This window comes from Phasianus colchicus, chromosome 12, assembly GCF_987193195.1.
Source record: "Phasianus colchicus chromosome 12, bPhaCol1.hap1.1, whole genome shotgun sequence".
NCBI classification, from domain to species: Eukaryota; Metazoa; Chordata; class Aves; order Galliformes; family Phasianidae; genus Phasianus; species Phasianus colchicus.
Genome location: NC_143447.1, coordinates 1,037,125 through 1,055,848, shown reverse-complemented (window position 1 = coordinate 1,055,848; position 18,724 = coordinate 1,037,125). Strand labels below are relative to the sequence as shown.

The 18,724-nt window shown below is 50.7% G+C and overlaps 2 non-coding genes across 2 annotated transcripts; both read left to right on the top strand.

Annotated features, from left to right (window-relative positions):
- The first annotated feature begins 6,993 nt into the window (after positions 1-6,993).
- On the top strand, positions 6,994-7,065 carry TRNAG-UCC (transfer RNA glycine (anticodon UCC)). The gene has a single exon. It is a non-coding gene; the product is annotated as a tRNA-Gly (tRNA).
- Positions 7,066-15,443: 8,378 nt separating this feature from the next.
- On the top strand, positions 15,444-15,515 carry TRNAQ-CUG (transfer RNA glutamine (anticodon CUG)). Its single transcript has one exon. It is a non-coding gene; the product is annotated as a tRNA-Gln (tRNA).
- The last annotated feature ends 3,209 nt before the right edge of the window (positions 15,516-18,724 follow it).

Here is an 18,724-nt window from a genome sequence, read left to right as displayed (position 1 = left end):
CTACTTTTGGGCTCCCAAACCATTGCCCACAGCTGACTTTCACCTAAGCCTGAAACCGAACTAATTAATGCATTCCCGACATCCTTCTTGCCGTCCTTCCTTCTCTGTGCTTTTACGCATGCAATGGCCTTCCCCTGACATGGTCCCTCCGCAGCTGCCTAGCTTAGTGAGCTCAGGCCCTGACGCTTCTTTGTTGCCTTCTGATTGATGGCTGCTCCCTTGCGAGGGAAACCAGCAGGTCACTGTATCCCACAGCAGCTGAGGTGCAGACCCTGCAGTCCAAAGCCTGCTCATGGCATGGTCGAGAAGAGGAGGCTGTTCAGAGCCATGCCTGGGAGTATATTGCTTATTCCAGTGAGACAGACTCCTTAGCATCCCTGGAAAGCTCATTCCCATCCTTGTCCATCTTCACGGAACATGAGGATTCCCACTGATGTGCATGGCTTTTTGTTCTCTCACAGGGGTGCCACTGAGTAGAGGCTGCCTTTTCCTGCCACCCTTCCTCTGCAGGTGTTAAACACATGGACGGGATGCCCCCTGAGCCTTCTGTCCTCCACACAAAGCATTCCCTGCTCTTCCTGCCTCTCCTGTTAGAACACATCACAGAAGCACAGAGTGGTTGAGACTTGGAGTGGCCACAGCAGGACATGTTGTCTTTCCCTTACCTGGGGATGGACTCGCTGCCAGGGGAGAGGGCAGGTTCTCCCTCCTGTTTCCAGTGACAAGAGGTAAGCTGAGGGCAGTGGGCACTGCTTTTCTTATCAGAGCAGGTGACCAACGACGTTAGGAGGAAACGAGGTCACAAGTCCCAAGCTATGTGGCAAAAGACTTTAATGAGAAGGAAAAAATAAAGTGTCTCAGTACAGAGAGGAAGAAACGTGTTTTCAGTTTCCTGGGAGGTTGAGAGAACGATCCATCCATATCTGGGATGGGTTCTCCAAATGGGATGATCCATTGGCTTCAGCAGATGAAAGTGGTGGGCGGGCGAGGCAGACACAGCCCGGAGCCCCCCCGAACCAAGGGAGCCCCCAGAAGAGATGGGAACGCCCGCGGAGCTGAGGGAGCTGCTTGTAGACACATGCTGGGTAGTTAAGACCATTCTTCTTTCTTCTGAAATGTTTAGCTCCTGAATCACACTGTCTGACATCAGATTAATTCATCTGTCCCCAGGTGTCCAAAAGCCAAGTGGGAAGACCCAGTGTCTTCCAGTAGGCAGGATTTAGAGCCGTGAGGGTATTTTCCACATTCAGCATTTTATGTGGACAGATTATATGCAAGTATTAGTAGGGTTAAGAGTCAGGCCCAAGTGGAGAGTGTGATTGAAGGAATGGCTGCATCATTCCCTGACGGTGACCCACAGGTGGATTGCCCTGTTTTGCTTGGCGGAGATTCTATTAGAAGCCTTCAAATCTTGGTCTCCTCTAGTAGGCAGCAGTTCGAGCCATGAACAGATTTCCTATGCACATCACACTCACGGTTATGTATACAGATTCTATACATAGAGTAGTAAAGTGTAAGGCATGGGCGGAGAAGTGTGTGATCTATCAGATGTCCGCATCATTCCCTCAGTTTGACCCACACTCAGATTGATCTGTTTTCCTCTGCACGTTCATCCCACAAGCCAGAGGCCTAGGATGCCTTCTTTTGAGCAGGAGCACAGGGCAGTGTTGTCGCATACCCTGGAGGCTCTTTGCTCTTCTTCTCTCTCATGAGTTTCCTGAGATGGATGTCTACAGCCATGTTCCTTGGTGTAACTGACCACGTTTGTTATGCTTCATTCAGCCTGGGAAGGGAGCTCTTAGGTTGCGCAGTGCAGAAGCTGTTGGAAGCCATCAAATCTTGGTACAGAAGTGAGATCAAAGGGATACCTTTTGCGTCCTTCCACAAAATCGACCCCCACTCAAACTGACCTGTTTTGCTCAGCACATTGATCCCACTGTCCAGAGGCCTTAATGGCCTACTTTTGAGGAGGGGAAGAGGGCAGGGAGCCAAACCTTGAAGGCTCTTTGTTGTGGGCCACAGATCCTATTCCGTGCATTTCAAAGTACAAAGGCACAGGGGATTAGCCTCCCAGAGCACCTCTCAGTCATTGTGTTGTGGAAGAGTTGGGGAAAACCCTGAAGTGCAGGCACGCACAAGTCACGTAGCTGTGGAGTGCAGAGCTTCTGGACTCATTTCTGCCACATTCAGCACTGCTTTCCTCACCAAGGTCATTTCTAAAGTTCTGTGCGCCATTCACAAAATAATGTGCGCTTTTACTCATTCTGGTCCTTCTGCCATTCAAAGCATTGCCTTTTCATGGATGGTCCAGAACCTTGAGTCACTCATGTTGTATTGGAAAGGGCCTTTGGAGATGATCTAGTCTAACCCACTGTGTGTTATAGGCACGCCTAGACAAGGTTTCTCGGTGGGACACATCATCCTTTGTAGATCTCACCCACTACATGGAGTTTTCGTGTAAGTCGTGGCCCTAACTGCACCCCACTCCTTCAGTGCTGACTGGTTTACTTATTGGCTGCTTTTGTGAGGTAAGAGGCACGTGGCCACCAAATTGGAACTCCTCCACCTGAGAAGGGGCTGATGTGTCGGACACCACAAGTAACCTGGGGCTCTCTCTGATGACCTTCCCACACCTGCAAGAAATGTCGCCAGCAGTGTTGCTGAGAAGCTTCTAGGGCTGTGGAATAAGCACTGTAAATGGAGGGGAAGGAGACAGCAGAATTGGAAATGAAGCCTTCTTCCTTTCTACATCCAGGACTGTAAGGGAAAGATGTGCTGGGACAGATTTCTCCTCCTCCTTCCAGTAAGTCCGTCAAGGAGAGCTTTCTGAGGACTGTCATGGGTTATCCTTAGATATAAGTCCGTGATAGGGGGCACAGGCACCGGGAAGAAGAGAGGAAAAAAAAGGTATAGACGGTTTGCCGCGACCCAGCCAGCCCCGGGCCACATGCGCTCCAGGAGAGGGGGAAGGGCAGAGAGCTAGCAGATAGTTTTAACAAAAAGAAAACAGAATGGCAACGATCTGAGGAGGAAAGGTAATCTAACTAAATCAAACAAAACGAGAGAGACAAGAGTATCAAAAAATGGGAGTCAAACCATGATAGTGCGAGGGAAAGCACGTGTTTTCTCCATGGTGAGCTGAGACGGCTGAGCCGGGCCAGACAGGGAGAGGCAGCTGCTCCGGGTCCTGTCTGCAGGTCCACCCCACTTCCTCTTCCTGCCAGCTCCTCCGGGGATGCCGCTCCCTCCCCTCCCATCAGGATGCTCAAAGAGTTCAAAACAGTAAACGGAACCAGAACATTAACTCGTTAACTCCCACTGGTCCACATGATGTTCTGATGTGGAATACTGATAACAAAAAAATCACGAAACCACAACAGGAACACACATGCAAGTGATACACAGAGTAGGTGGCATTGCCTTGTATGCGCTCTGATAAATGGAGCACACACTCAGACACTTGGGCTTGTGGGGATCTGTGGGGAAGTCTCTGGACTCTCAGGACGCGCTAGAGACATAACAGCACACCAATGTGGTTAAAGGCTATTAGTCTGCTTTATTGTTAAGCACTACTCTATTTATACATGTTAACAGAGCATTCTGCAAAACACTCTTTAACCGTTCACACAGGTGCTTAGCCAATCAGAGCCCTGAGATGTTCTTTCTTCTTCTGAAGGTGTCCTTGGTTCTCATGCCGCTTATCTTGCTCCGCAGCTGCTGCTCCGTGCAGTTTTTTCTTACGTTCCCACAGGGATCAAACCTAGAAACAGGTGTGTGTTTTCACACCCAGATGGAGCAACAGAGCTCAGAACGAGAGATAGAATGGGTTGTCTTGGAAGTGTCATCATACGGACAATGGGGAGAAGTGAGTTAGGAAAGGCATTTCTGATAAAGCCCTGCACTGAATTCACCAAAACAGGATGGATAGTAGCAGCCACTACCTTCTGTAGAATACACAGTGGAAGTCCTCCAGACCCCTTGCCTTCTTTCACCCAGCCTGAAGAAGTTCTGCTGTTTGGTGGGAGGCCTTTGAACTAATGACAATTGGGGCTCATTTTTGGCAGGACCTTACCTGGAATCCAGAGGGCTGTGCAACATCTGCAGAATGTTAAAGAAGGTCAACCACATGGTTTTTGTAGTTGTCGTGTTGTTGCGGGCTGAGTCATTGCATGTCCTCAGCACTGCCCTGTTTCCCTGGAATTGGGAAAGGATGTTTTCTGTGGTGTGAGCCCTCCCACAGGGTGGGACATGGGAAGTGTACAGGATGGAGTGCAGAGCCCGCAGTGAATTATGAACAAGAGGAGGGGCTTGGCCTGAAGGTTTGCCCCTGTATTCTGGCAGAGGGCAAGAGAGAGGAGGATGTCAGGAATGGGAATTGAGGCCGTGACTCCCAGGGATGCAGCCTCTTAGGCTTGGCCTGCAGGACTGCCCTATGTCTGCTTCCTGGTTGGACAAGCGTTCTCCCTTTTGCTCTGCGTGGGGTTGAGCAGGCTGGCTGGGGACGGCTCTGCTCCACAACCCCCTTGGGCCAGGTGCTAGTCCAAGCATCTGCTCCACGGAGGGCTCCACACAAAGGGAGGGCAGACTGCTCAGTCCCTGACCCTGTTGAAACTGGAATTTGATAGCCAAGCTTGGCGTGTCCCATATTTCCCTTGGGTAGAGGCTGAGTGCTTCGGCTCTTGTTGGGAAATTCTTAATGGCCAACAACTGCCCGTTACGTCTTTGTTTTCCAGGACTGGCCTTGTTACAGTCAGGCCTCTGTCTGCAGGTCTGGGAGGTGTCCCATGGGGCCAGGTGGGGCAGCAATGCTGAGCAGAGGTGAGGGTAGTGTCTCAAATGCCCAGGTCAGCTGGTCTTCTGGGGGGAAGCTGGGCTGGTTTGGAGCAGGACACTCAGCCTGCAGGAGGTGCAAGGCACCCCACAGCCTGGCAGAATGAAAGTTTGTCTTGGTTAGGAACCAAACCGTCGTTAGTTGCTTGGAAGGCAGCTGTGCTCACCACCATACCGCCAACACACCGGCCTTCTGCCCTTTGGTGGGGCTTGTTGTGGAATATCTGGCAAGGATGGGAAAGTGCTGACATCTAATGACTGTTGCACAGTAACAGAAGTAGTAGCTGAGGCTGGGAACTGCTAACCTTTGGAACTTGGCCTGGGAACCTAAGCTGGGAATCAGGGCAACCTTGAGAAATGCAGCTGGCATCCTTGAAAAACGCACCTGAGAGCCAGAGCTATCCTGAAGATACCATTGATAAAGGTAACTGAAGAACTTGAGGAATAACTTACCATCTGAAAGGGTGACAGTCTGAAAATTGAGCATGCATGCTAACAAGATGGGATTTGGCAACAGGAATTGTCTGCTCAAGTGGAAGGAATAGAAATTTGCTTGCGATAATACATTTCCTTTCTGAAACAATGAGAGATGTCATGATCTTTTGAATTTCTTGCAGGCAAAATAGGATTTGAAAGCACCTAATACTTACTTGGAAGCAGTGGGATCATCCTGCACTCCCTGGGGTCAGGGTTTTGAGTGCTGCTTCTCTTCTAGAATCTTTTGGAGCTGGTTGTTATTGCCCAGGGCATGGAATGATCCAGGTAGAGATGGCTGGAGCAGGTTGTTGTGGCCAGGTGGCAAAGGTGCTGGACTAGAAATCTGTTGGGATTCTCCATGCAGGTTTGAATCCTGCCAACTATGTGGGATGCAGTTCTCTTTTCTCTACAGGCAGTGTTCACACCGTGTGGGAATGTAAGAAAAAAATGTTCAGAGCAGCAGCGGTGGAGCAGGGGGAGCTGCACGGAGCAGCAGCTGCGGAGCAAGATAAGCGGCATGAGAACCAAGGACACCTTCAGAAGAAGAAAGAACATCTCACAGCTCTGATTGGCCAAGCGCCTGTGTGAACAGTTAAAGAGCGTTTTGCAGAATGCTCTGTTAACATGTGTAAATAGAGTAGTGCTTAACAATAAAGCAGACTAATAGCTTTTAACCACATTGGTGTGCTGTTATGTCTCTAGCGTGTCCTGAGAGTCCAGAGACTTCCCCACATTTGACACCGTAATGACACTGGCACACTGAAGAGCTCAGAGGGCTGGGATCAGGGACACAGAGGCTAGTTGGACGCTGGTAGCTAGCCTTGTTACCCACTGGTTGTTACTTGGTCCAGTTCCTGTTTCACATATTCATCAACGGCCTGGAGGAAGGATAGATTGCATCCTCATCAAGTTTGCTGATGACACAAAGCTGGGAGGAATGGCTGACACACCAGAATGCTACGCTGGCTTTTAGCAAAGTTTGGGCATGCTGACGAGAGGGCACATTAAAGGGGGGATGGTGAGCAGGTCGAAGGAAGTTGTCTTCCCCATCTGCTCTGCTCTGGTGAGGCCACATCTGGCATGCAGTTCTGTGCGTCCCACTTAAGAAAGATGGGGGACTACCAGAGAGAATCCACAGAGTTCTACAGAAATGACTGGGGGCGGTGGAAGACCGGAATTTCCAATTGAACATGGGAAAGAACTTCATTACTCTGACAATGACAGAGCACCTGGAACACGCTGCTGGGAGAGGCTGTGCCGTCTGCTTCTCTGGAGATTTTTAAAACCCATCTGGATGCTTTCCTGCACAGCCTACTCTAGGGAAGTTGCTGTAATTGGGTGCTTAGACGTGGAGATCTCCAGAGATGCCTTGCAGCCCCACTGATTCTGTGATTCTGTGAGAAAGGGCCATTGAGGAGTAAAGGTCCTAGAGAAATCCTGTGAACAGATTGCCCCCATTGTTGAGAGGGAAGGGAAAGCACTTCCCTGTTTGCTCCATGTCATACTTGTGTTGTGCTTCTTTGGTGCTGTAGCTTCCCAGTAGGGTGGAATTTGTACAATACCTGTTGGAAAGGCAGAATGAGAGAGAAGTTGCAGCAGACGGAGGAAGTGCACATGCAGAGGGCTGGAAGGAGGAGGATGTGGAGTCTGTGAGCTGGAGGAGCATGAGGAAGGTTGCAGGCAGCTGCGTTGGTGGTATAGTGGTGAGCATAGCTGCCTTCCAAGCAGTTGACCCGGGTTCGATTCCCGGCCAACGCACACCAGCTTTTCTTCTGCTGGCATCTAAATTGTGCCCTGCTGCACCTGCGCAGCTCCTCCTGCTCCCCAGGAGGCCATCTTTCTCGCCCTGCAGTTGAGTACCAGCTGCCCTGGGACATCAAAACATCCATTCCCCTCCTCAGAGCCCCAGTGCTGCGGGGTTTCTTTCCCAGGACACCCACGTGAGGGTGATGCTGAGGACAGTTGGGGGAGGTCTGTCCTCTGGGTCAAAGGCCCAGAGACCTGTCTGTCTGATCTGAATTCACCCTGCCTCGAGTGAATAGAACGTTCTCTCCATCCTCCTCCACACTTTCCATCTCTCCATGCTGGCTGGTCAAAGCAACTGTTTCTTCTTCTTTGGAAGGGATGCTGATACTTGTATCACGCTCTATCTGCAGAGCACAGTATTATTTCCTCAGTAGAACTTGTGCTTGGCAACAGATCCTGCAACACAGTGTAACTGGGTTTGACATACTCTTTTGCACAACCATTATCACATTATCAGGATTGCAAGTCTCAGCATCCCTGTGTGAACATAGCCAGTGCCATACTGTGCCAAGGCCTTAGCATTCTGGAAACATTCTGAATATTTCTGGCCACGTATGTAGCAGTGTTCATGCAAAGAAGGATGTGAGGCACCCTCATTTGCTGCAATCAGCAGCATTTAGTCAGAGTGGTTGAGAAAGAGGGGATTGGGAGGCAAATTGGAAGCATTTCTCCGGTTGTGAAAGAAGATCAGGTTTGTGTCCTGAGGTCCAGGAGAACCTCATGACGTCCAACAAAGCCACATGCAAGGACTTGCACCTGGATCGAGGAAACCCCTCCTACTAACACAAGCTGAAGGATGAAAGGATTGAAAGCAGCCCTAACCAAAAGGACTTGGGCATACTGGTGTGTGGCTGCAGCTGGACATGAGCCAGCAATGTACCCTTGCAGACCAGGAAGCCAATATCCTGGTCCAAGCAGTGTGGCCAGCAGGGAAACGGAGAAGATCCTGCCCCTCTGCTGGGTGCTGTGCTGTCAGACCTCACTTGGAGTGCTGTGTCCAGATGGGGAGTCCTCAGCACAGGAGAGATGTGGAGCTGTTGGAGCTCTTCCAGAGGAGGGTCACAGAAGTGATTAAAGGGATGGAGCACCTCCGTATGAGGAGAGGCTGAGAGAGCTGGGGCTGTACAGCCCAGAGAGGAGAAGGCTCCAGGGAGACCTGATAGTGGCCAGGCAGCATGTAAAGGGAAGCTACATGAAGGAATGAACACATGGATAAGATTCGCCTTGAGCTTTTTCTTCTCTGTGCAAATGAATCCCTGCTCTCCCAACGTCTCCTTTTATAAGAGTCTCTGAATCGCAGAACGATTGCTCTTGGCAGTGTTCTCTGCGGGACCTCTTCTTATTTTGCCTGGGGATGGCCTTGTGGCCACAGGACAAGGAATGTTCTCCCTCCTCTGTTTCCAAAGAGAAGAGAGAAGCTCAGGATGGCTTCTGTTGCAGAGCAGTTGCCAAAATGTTGCAAGAGGAAAACAAATCACGAGTCCCAAGATATGCAGCATAAAGTCTTTAATGAGAACGAAAACATAAAGAGGCGCCGTACAGAGAGGAAGAAACGTGTTTTCAGTCTAAGCGGAGATAAAGAGAATGACACATCCATATCTGGGATGCGTTCTCCAAATGGGATGATCCATTGGCTTCAGCAGATGAAAGTGGTGGGCGGGCGAGGCAGACACAGCCCGGAGCCCCCCAGGCCAAGAGAGCCCCCAGAAGAGATGGGAACGCCCGCGGAGCTGAGGGAGCTGCCAACAGCAGCTGACAGAGAGGATCCCACGGCTGTGCTCTGAGGGAAGGAGGTGAGGATGGGGCCCGGCAGGGTCACCACCACAGGAGAGGCCTCGATAACTACAGTCGAGTCAGCGCAGCGGGCGACACATGGCTCACTGCAGCTGCTTGCCAGTGGGGTTGGGCCAGAGGCACCGCAGGGGGACGGGACGCAGGGTCTGCAGCACGACATCTCTCGCTGAGGGAGGCAAAGCTGAAACACAGAGCAGGGAGGGAACACGGCCCCAAAAATCAGTCAGTCTTTGTTTTCTGCTGCTCTCTCACCCACAGCCCTTGCTTCACTCCGGCTCTCTTTTCAGTTCCATGCTCTGAAAGAGAGCGCAGCAGATTGTGCTAACACAGATAATAGCTGTGCCATTTCATGTGCGGGCTCCATTGGAAAGACTGGCAGCAAATCTGTGATTTACTTGGGGTGCTTGTTGCACCAGGACAAGCTGCTGTGTTTCGTGGTGCAGTAGCCTAGAAAATATTGCTGTGATTGTTACAGTACAATAAGGCTGAGATGAAAAGATGTCACAGCGATCTCCAGTTAAAAAAAAAAAGCACAATATCCCTCACTCCTCCTGCCATCCTCACTGTGTCCTCTAAGTTACACCACACATGATGTCTCACCCAGTTTTTGGAAAGGATAGTCAAGAGAGGAAAGACTGATCATACCCCCTCTGAAAAAAATGAAAATCAAGGCAATGAAGATAGCCCAGGATGCACTTGGCTATTTGCTCAGTGCCACCTGCTGCAGGCAATGACTCTGGAATACTCATACATCCTTGCAGCTGGCCCCCTTAATGTGACCTTCATTGAAAGATCCCACTTCTTCCCACCTCTACACATCCGCCACTCTTCCTCAGGAAAAGAGTCCACAGTCCTGAAACATTTGGATTGCCATGCCATACTGAGGCAGCCTATACCAGTACCAAACTGAGGAGCTAGCATGACAGCAGTCAAGCCCACAGGGAGAGTCTGAGTGAAGGGAGGCTTACCTCGTTCTGGAGGAAAAAGGAGGGAAGCAAAGACGATGCTGAGCCTGCTGCAGCATGGGCTTTTATGCTGTGTTCCTGAGGCGCGTGAGGACAGAAACATTCCATGGTCACGAAGCATCAAAACAGCTAGCGGTTGGTGACTGCAAAGACCTTGCTAGTAATTAATACCTCGCTTCTTTCATCTAAAATGTTTTGCTGCAGATTCATACTGCACAAACCATCAGAATAGTTCATCTGTATTCCTGTGTCCGAAGGCCAATTACTTGAGTTGGAATTCTCCATTTAGGTTTCCAGGGTTTCAATTGGATTTCCGTCATAGAAATGTCATTTGCAGCATTACTCCGTTCCTGGTGAGCATGGCCACCAGTCACAGTGAACGTCAGCCATGAGGACACCAGTGGTTAGCTCTCAAGTGCTTCCAGTGCCAGCTCTCAGGCTAAATCTGTGAGACATTTCTCCCTGTGCATCATCAGAGATGTGCTGTAGACGGTGGTGTAAGTTCCATCAAAACATCAGGATGGCATGATTGCAGATGGGAAAAGAGGCCCAGATGAACAGGGATGTGGCAGAGGCAGTGAAGACCACAAAGATACTGCTTAAACTCAACATGCGCTTACGGAAACTACACTGTCTGTTACTTTGCTATATGCCAAAGTAATGGCAATGAAAGCAGATTCATAATAAGGGAGAGTAGAACTGGGAGCGAGACACTCTTCTCTGTAGAGGTTGCTGGCTGGGATGTCTATACCACTGCCACATGTTTCCTGTCAACTCTTTAGCATCATTCCTTGGGAGCTTGATGATGTCCTCATGCTTTTTCCAAGCAGATGTGCTCCGCCACCGGCCGCAGTGGAATTCAGTGATGACGTATGCGAGAATTCACCTCTGAAACGGTCTGCGTGCAGGCAATCTGAAAGTAAGGCTATGAGACATTTCTCCTTGTGGGCAATCAGAGACATGCAGGAGGTGGTGCGATATGTTCAGACAGAACGTGGAGATCGTACAGTCCCAAAGGAGAAATAAGACCCACGTGCCCATGGATGTTTTCAAGCTCAACGGCATGGAAATAATGTTTGGAGCTAGAGGAAATGCCCCTGTAAGCTGCACTGAGGACTACCAGTACGTTTCCTACACTCATCATGCAAATGCTCGTGCTCTTTGACAACTCGATCAGCAACGTAGACAGTAGAATTGAGCGTGCCCTGAGTAAGTATGCCGATGACACTCAGCTGAGTCTGATAGTGAAAATGGAAGGGCGAATAACTTTAAACCAAAAGCGGGGAGATTTAAGTTTGATGTTAGAAACAAGTGTTTTATTCTGAGGGTGGTGAGGCGCTGGGCCGGGTTGCGAAAAGAGGGTGTGGAGGTAGTGAAAACAAAGAAGGGTAACTTGAAGGGTGAGGTTCTTCTCTTTCGAGTGGGTTGCAACTAGGATGTCTGTAGCCATCCATGTTCCGTGGTGTTCCAAAGGTTTCTTGCCTCTTGCAGGCAGAGGACAGGCAGAGTTTGTACACTCATCATTCTTGTATCTCTTTGTAACGACGGTGGGCCATGTGGTCATATTCAGTGTGATGGCGAGTAGAGGGGAGAGTCATGCTCTTCTCTTTCATGGGGCTCTTGAGAGGAAGAATGTCCACAGCCATCTTCCTTGGTGACTTGCCCATGTTGTCCCACTTACTCCAAGCAGGAACTGATCTCAGTCTGGGTAGTGGAAAAGCTGTTGGCACTCACCAAATCTGGCTGTGGGAGTGAGATCAAAGTAATGCCGACGTCCTTCCCTAAAACTGACCCATACTCAAATTAACCTGCCTTTGCTCTGCGACGCATTACTCTCATTGACCACAGTCCTGCATGGCCTCCTTTTGAAGAGAGGCTCAGGGCTGGGAGTCCACTCCATGCATTTCCAAGTTCAAAGTGACATAGCATCAGCCTCCCAGAGCACCTGCCTGTCATCATGATGGGGAAGAGTTGGGAAAAACCCTGAAAAGCAGGCACACATGAGTCACGCGGCTGTGGAAAGCAGTGGAAAAGGTGTCCTGGCCTCAGGCATGCCCGGAATAGCAGGCCTCCCAAGTGCCCCTTTCCTCATCATGGACATTACTGAAGGGCTTTGAAGCATTCCTGAAACAAGTGGAATGTCTATTGCCGCTTCCTTCGAAAGCACTGCCTTGTTGTGACTGGTGCAGATCCTATGTCACTTGGCTTGGCTTGGAGAGGAGGACTTTTGGGTATGATGCACTCCAACCCAGTGTATGATGAAAGCTCACCCAGGTGAGGTTTCTCTGCTGGATCACCGGGAACAGCTGCTTGGCACTGCCCGGTCCAGGCCTGTGTGCGTCCCCTCTTCCTGACAGCACTACTTGATGACTGCGGAGAAGTAAATGCGAGCCGGTGTCAGAAATGGGGAAGAAAGCCAAACTGGAGAAGCAAGGAAAGGTGAAGATCATGTGGAGCGTGTTTAGTGTGCGTTCCCTGGGATGATGAGAGGCCTGGTGCTCTGGCCCTTTGCGCATAGTGTGACATCGTGATGCAGAGTCTGAGAGACCGGGGTTTTCTTAGCTGCAAGGCAAAACTTTCTATCAGTGGGGATGAAAGAGCAGTCTTCCAGTGCCTAAAAAAGAGGACGGAGTTGGCAGGAGGAGGTCATCTTGCCTCGCTTGCATCCTGAAGAGCTGGACAGGCCACGGCAGCTACTCCAGGTACATCAGACCAGACAGAGGAAGTGTTTACAGCCCAAAGGTAGAGCTCTTGTGATGCATCTTGGACGTTCATGACAATCCTTCATGGGAGCAACCAAAGGAGCTCTCAGCAAGTAAGGGCTCTGCACATGTCAGCATCTTGTGGGATGTGGGACTCAAGGTACACATGTAATCTACCCCAGAATCCCTTCCATTGACTCCGGAGCCCGGGGGAAATGAAAAGACAAAACTTGGCCTGCATGGGTGTCAGGTGGCCTGTTCACGGGGAACCAGAAAGCTTCCTTCTGTGCCGCTTTGGGCCCAGCAGGCTGGCAAGTGAGGGGTTTGCATCACAAAAGGCTGTTGGAAGGCTGTGCGTGTCTTGAAGAGTCTGGAGAGTGAAGGGGGAATGGCTAGAGATGTATCCGAGTGCTGTGGAGTGACTGAGCTCCAGTGGCAGTGGGCAAGAGGCATGTGTGCAGCCCACGCTGCAGAGGCGGGTCACAAACGGTACTGTTTGTGAGAACTGCAGCTTCATGGAGGGAGCCTGAGTGCAAGGCACCTCAGGAGGTCCATTGCTAGTTTAAGAAAGAGTTACACGCATGGCTAGTCCAAAGTGAGGGCACACTGCTCAGTGTGTGGCCTTGTTGAAACTGCAGTTTGATAATGCAGGCATGCAGATTCCTAAACTTCTTTGGAAACTTGCTTTGTGCTGTCTTTGTGAAATTCTCGTGGTCCTCAAGCAGCCCATTAAGTCTTTGTTTAGCGCTGTAATGGCCAGGGAGGAGATGACGGTGGAGCAGATGGATCTGGACTGAAGGAGGCTGCAGGCCGTGCAGAGCCCGGACGGGAGCAGACTCTGGGCCAGAACTGCAGCCCTTGGAGAGAGAAGCTCGTGGATGAGCACTGGACCCTGCAGGAGCTGCCACCCACGGGACACACTTTCTGCTGCATTCATTTCCTAAAGGAGAACACCCTGTTGTATGGACACATCCTGGAGCAGATCTTGAACAATTGCCAACTGAGGATTGCATTACAGACAGATGTGACCTCCACATACCCCGTTCCTCTGCAGCGCATTGTGGGATGATGAAGAAGAGGACAGGTGGGAGAAGAAGGATGTTGTTTTTTGTTTCCTTTCATTTCTGGATACGTTAGCCTGCCTTTAATAATAGGCAACAGATTACATTAATCTAGGACTGTTCTTCTCATAACAGTCGTCAGTGATGGATGTTCTTCTCTCAACCCTCGAGTCTGTTTTAAGCATAACTTCAGCGAGGGCTGCAGAAAGTACCAACTTGTGAACAGATGGTCTTCACTGTTAACGCTTAAAGGAGGACATCTGACAGCACTGGGTTCCCATGGATCTTCCCTGAGGCGCTGGGGCTTTGCTGGCTGACCTGTTCCCATCCTTGCACACAGAATGATGGAGGTTGTGCCCATCCTCTATTCTCCTCCTCTGGGACAGAAGTGCAAAATGACATGTGGTGATGATGGAATCTGACGACTATTTTATTCTGTCCAGTGTACGTACCAGTATGCTGTAAAGAAGGAGGGGGCTCCTCGGTGCCTTCTTTCAGTCCCGTGTCTACCAGCCTGAGCAATAAAGTTCCTGTGGAGAATGTGGGTACCTGACTGTATTGGGTGAAGCTTGTAAAGGAGAAGGAATACCTGAGTGACCCTCTTGAGATAGTGAGGAGAGAGAGGCTATGTGGTGACCCGTGCTGGTACATGGTTCATTCCCTGCAGTTGTGCCACTGAAGAGAGCAGAGCAGTAAAAGGAGATGCACATATGCTTTCCCCCTCCTGCAAATCCTACCCAGCTTGTCCTAGTTTTCATTTGTCTCATGTGCCTGGCTCATGTATGGAGCCAGGGTGTGTGGATGGCCCAGGGAAGCTGCTGGCAGGTCTCAGCAGAGCCAGCTCTTGTCTTGTCCTCCCAACAGGCTCTACCAGCTCAGCTTAGCCCACACCTTCCTGGGCCTGCTGCCAGGACCTGAGGCTGGTCTCCACCCACGGCAGGTAAACCGGTGCTGCCCTGGGAGCCTTGGAGGCCCCACCTCCTACAGAGCTGGGCAGGGCTGCAGGATCAGGTCAGAGAGTTTTCTCTGGCTCCCTGCCTCTGCCTGCCCGTGCTGCTCCCTGAGAGCTGGAGCGTAGTGGCAATCATCCATTGTGGCTGGGGCTGTCCACTTCCGCCTGCTCCGTCCCGCTCACGTTTGTCCCTCCCTTGCCCAGCAGTACTCCAAAAATGCTGCGGAGCAGCACTTGCAGCACAGCACTCAGCTCTGCCTGGGAAGACCAGCTGTTCAGGGGGAAAGGGGCTTGTGCTAGCTACGCTGACACCACAACGGGTGCACACAAACTCCCACACAAGCATGGGCATGTGCAGGCAGCACCAGTTGCAGCATTCAGGGAAGCAGTAACAGGCCTCGCATAGCAAAACGAGAGCCCCCACCTGTAAGGCATACAGAGGTGAGCTTACCCAAAAAGCTTTAGAAGTGAATCCTGACCATAACAGACGTCAGAGAACTGTGATCACCTGGATACAGGCTTATGCTCCTTTGGTGTGAGACCTTGCTTTCTTTTTGCTGTCTGCTGGTATATTATGTTGCTGTGGAACGAGGTTACGCATCTGCATGCAGTCGTGTCAGTAGCCAAGGCATAGGAAAGAACTCTGAGGCATGAGAGTGGTGGGCTTTGCTGATTGGCTTCCAGGATTAAGAGTGAACCTCAGGAGAGTGTTCTCTTGAGTGCCATCAGAGGCAGCCATTGCATGTTGCGGGACCGATGAGAAGGTGTGTTGTTTCTTCCTGCCAGCTCAGTGTTCTGCTGAAGCCTCTTGTCTGTCCGTTCTGTTGCTGAGAGGGCATAGAGCAGGTGTGCAGCTGGTCCCATGGTGTAAAGGTGAGCACTCTGGACTCTGAATCCAGCGATCTGAGTTCAAATCTCAGTGGGACCTCTACTTTTGGGCTCCCAAACCATTGCCCACAGCTGACTTTCACCTAAGCCTGAAACCGAACTAATTAATGCATTCCCGACATCCTTCTTGCCGTCCTTCCTTCTCTGTGCTTTTACGCATGCAATGGCCTTCCCCTGACATGGTCCCTCCGCAGCTGCCTAGCTTAGTGAGCTCAGGCCCTGACGCTTCTTTGTTGCCTTCTGACTGATGGCCGCTCCCTTGCGAGGGAAACCAGCAGGTCACTGTATCCCACAGCAGCTGAGGTGCAGACCCTGCAGTCCAAAGCCTGCTCACGGCATGGTCGAGAAGAGGAGGCTGTTCAGAGCCATGCCTGGGAGTATATTGCTTATTCCAGTGAGACAGACTCCTTAGCATCCCTGGAAAGCTCATTCCCATCCTTGTCCATCTTCACGGAACATGAGGATTCCCACTGATGTGCATGGCTTTTTGTTCTCTCACAGGGGTGCCACTGAGTAGAGGCTGCCTTTTCCTGCCACCCTTCCTCTGCAGGTGTTAAACACATGGACGGGATGCCCCCTGAGCCTTCTATCCTCCACACAAAGCATTCCCTGCTCTTCCTGCCTCTCCTGTTAGAACACATCACAGAAGCACAGAGTGGTTGAGACTTGGAGTGGCCACAGCAGGACATGTTGTCTTTCCCTTACCTGGGGATGAACTCGCTGCCAGGGGAGAGGGCAGGTTCTCCCTCCTCTGTTTCCAGTGACAAGAGGTAAGCTGAGGGCAGTGGGCACTGCTTTTCTTATCAGAGCAGGTGACCAACGACGTTAGGAGGAAACGAGGTCACAAGTCCCAAGCTATGTGGCAAAAGACTTTAATGAGAAGGAAAAAATAAAGTGTCTCAGTACAGAGAGGAAGAAACGTGTTTTCAGTTTCCTGGGAGGTTGAGAGAACGATCCATCCGTATCTGGGATGGGTTCTCCAAATGGGATGATCCATTGGCTTCAGCAGATGAAAGTGGTGGGCGGGCGAGGCAGACACAGCCCGGAGCCCCCCAGACCAAGGGAGCCCCCAGAAGAGATGGGAACGCCCGCGGAGCTGAGGGAGCTGCTTGTAGACACATGCTGGGTAGTTAAGACCATTCTTCTTTCTTCTGAAATGTTTAGCTCCTGAATCACACTGTCTGACATCAGATTAATTCATCTGTCCCCAGGTGTCCAAAAGCCAAGTGGGAAGACCCAGTGTCTTCCAGTAGGCAGGATTTAGAGCCGTGAGGGTATTTTCCACATTCAGCATTTTATGTGGACAGATTATATGCAAGTATTAGTAGGGTTAAGAGTCAGGCCCAAGTGGAGAGTGTGATTGAAGGAATGGCTGCATCATTCCCTGATGGTGACCCACAGGTGGATTGCCCTGTTTTGCTTGGCAGAGATTCTATTAGAAGCCTTCAAATCTTGGTCTCCTCTAGTAGGCAGCAGTTCGAGCCATGAACAGATTTCCTATGCACATCACACTCACGGTTATGTATACAGATTCTATACATAGAGTAGTAAAGTGTAAGGCACGGGCGGAGAAGTGTGTGATCTATCAGATGTCCGCATCATTCCCTCAGTTTGACCCACACTCAGATTGATCTGTTTTCCTCTGCACGTTCATCCCACAAGCCAGAGGCCTAGGATGCCTTCTTTTGAGCAGGAGCACAGGGCAGTGTTGTCGCATACCCTGGAGGCTCTTTGCTCTTCTTCTCTCTCATGAGTTTCCTGAGATGGATGTCTACAGCCATGTTCCTTGGTGTAACTGACCACGTTTGTTATGCTTCATTCAGCCTGGGAAGGGAGCTCTTAGGTTGCGCAGTGCAGAAGCTGTTGGAAGCCATCAAATCTTGGTACAGAAGTGAGATCAAAGGGATACCTTTTGCGTCCTTCCACAAAATCGACCCCCACTCAAACTGACCTGTTTTGCTCAGCACATTGATCCCACTGTCCAGAGGCCTTAATGGCCTACTTTTGAGGAGGGGAAGAGGGCAGGGAGCCAAACCTTGAAGGCTCTTTGTTGTGGGCCACAGATCCCATTCCATGCATTTCAAAGTACAAAGGCACAGGGGATTAGCCTCCCAGAGCACCTCTCAGTCATTGTGTTGTGGAAGAGTTGGGGAAAACCCTGAAGTGCAGGCACGCACAAGTCACGTAGCTGTGGAGTGCAGAGCTTCTGGACTCATTTCTGCCACATTCAGCACTGCTTTCCTCACCAAGGTCATTTCTAAAGTTCTGTGCGCCATTCACAAAATAATGTGCGCTTTTACTCATTCTGGTCCTTCTGCCATTCAAAGCATTGCCTTTTCATGGATGGTCCAGAACCTTGAGTCACTCATGTTGTATTGGAAAGGGCCTTTGGAGATGATCTAGTCTAACCCACTGTGTGTTATAGGCACGCCTAGACAAGGTTTCTCGGTGGGACACATCATCCTTTGTAGATCTCACCCACTACATGGAGTTTTCGTGTAAGTCGTGGCCCTAACTGCACCCCACTCCTTCAGTGCTGACTGGTTTACTTATTGGCTGCTTTTGTGAGGTAAGAGGCACGTGGCCACCAAATTGGAACTCCTCCACCTGAGAAGGGGCTGATGTGTCGGACACCACAAGTAACCTGGGGCTCTCTCTGATGACCTTCCCACACCTGCAAGAAATGTCGCCAGCAGTGTTGCTGAGAAGCTTCTAGGGCTGTGGAATAAGCACTGTAAATGGAGGGGAAGGAGACAGCAGAATTGGAAATGAAGCCTTCTTCCTTTCTACATCCAGGACTGTAAGGGAAAGATGTGCTGGGACAGATTTCTCCTCCTCCTTCCAGTAAGTCCGTCAAGGAGAGCTTTCTGAGGACTGTCATGGGTTATCCTTAGATATAAGTCCGTGATAGGGGGCACAGGCACCGGGAAGAAGAGAGGAAAAAAAAGGTATAGACGGTTTGCCGCGACCCAGCCAGCCCCGGGCCACATGCGCTCCAGGAGAGGGGGAAGGGCAGAGAGCTAGCAGATAGTTTTAACAAAAAGAAAACAGAATGGCAACGATCTGAGGAGGAAAGGTAATCTAACTAAATCAAACAAAACGAGAGAGACAAGAGTATCAAAAAATGGGAGTCAAACCATGATAGTGCGAGGGAAAGCACGTGTTTTCTCCATGGTGAGCTGAGACGGCTGAGCCGGGCCAGACAGGGAGAGGCAGCTGCTCCGGGTCCTGTCTGCAGGTCCACCCCAC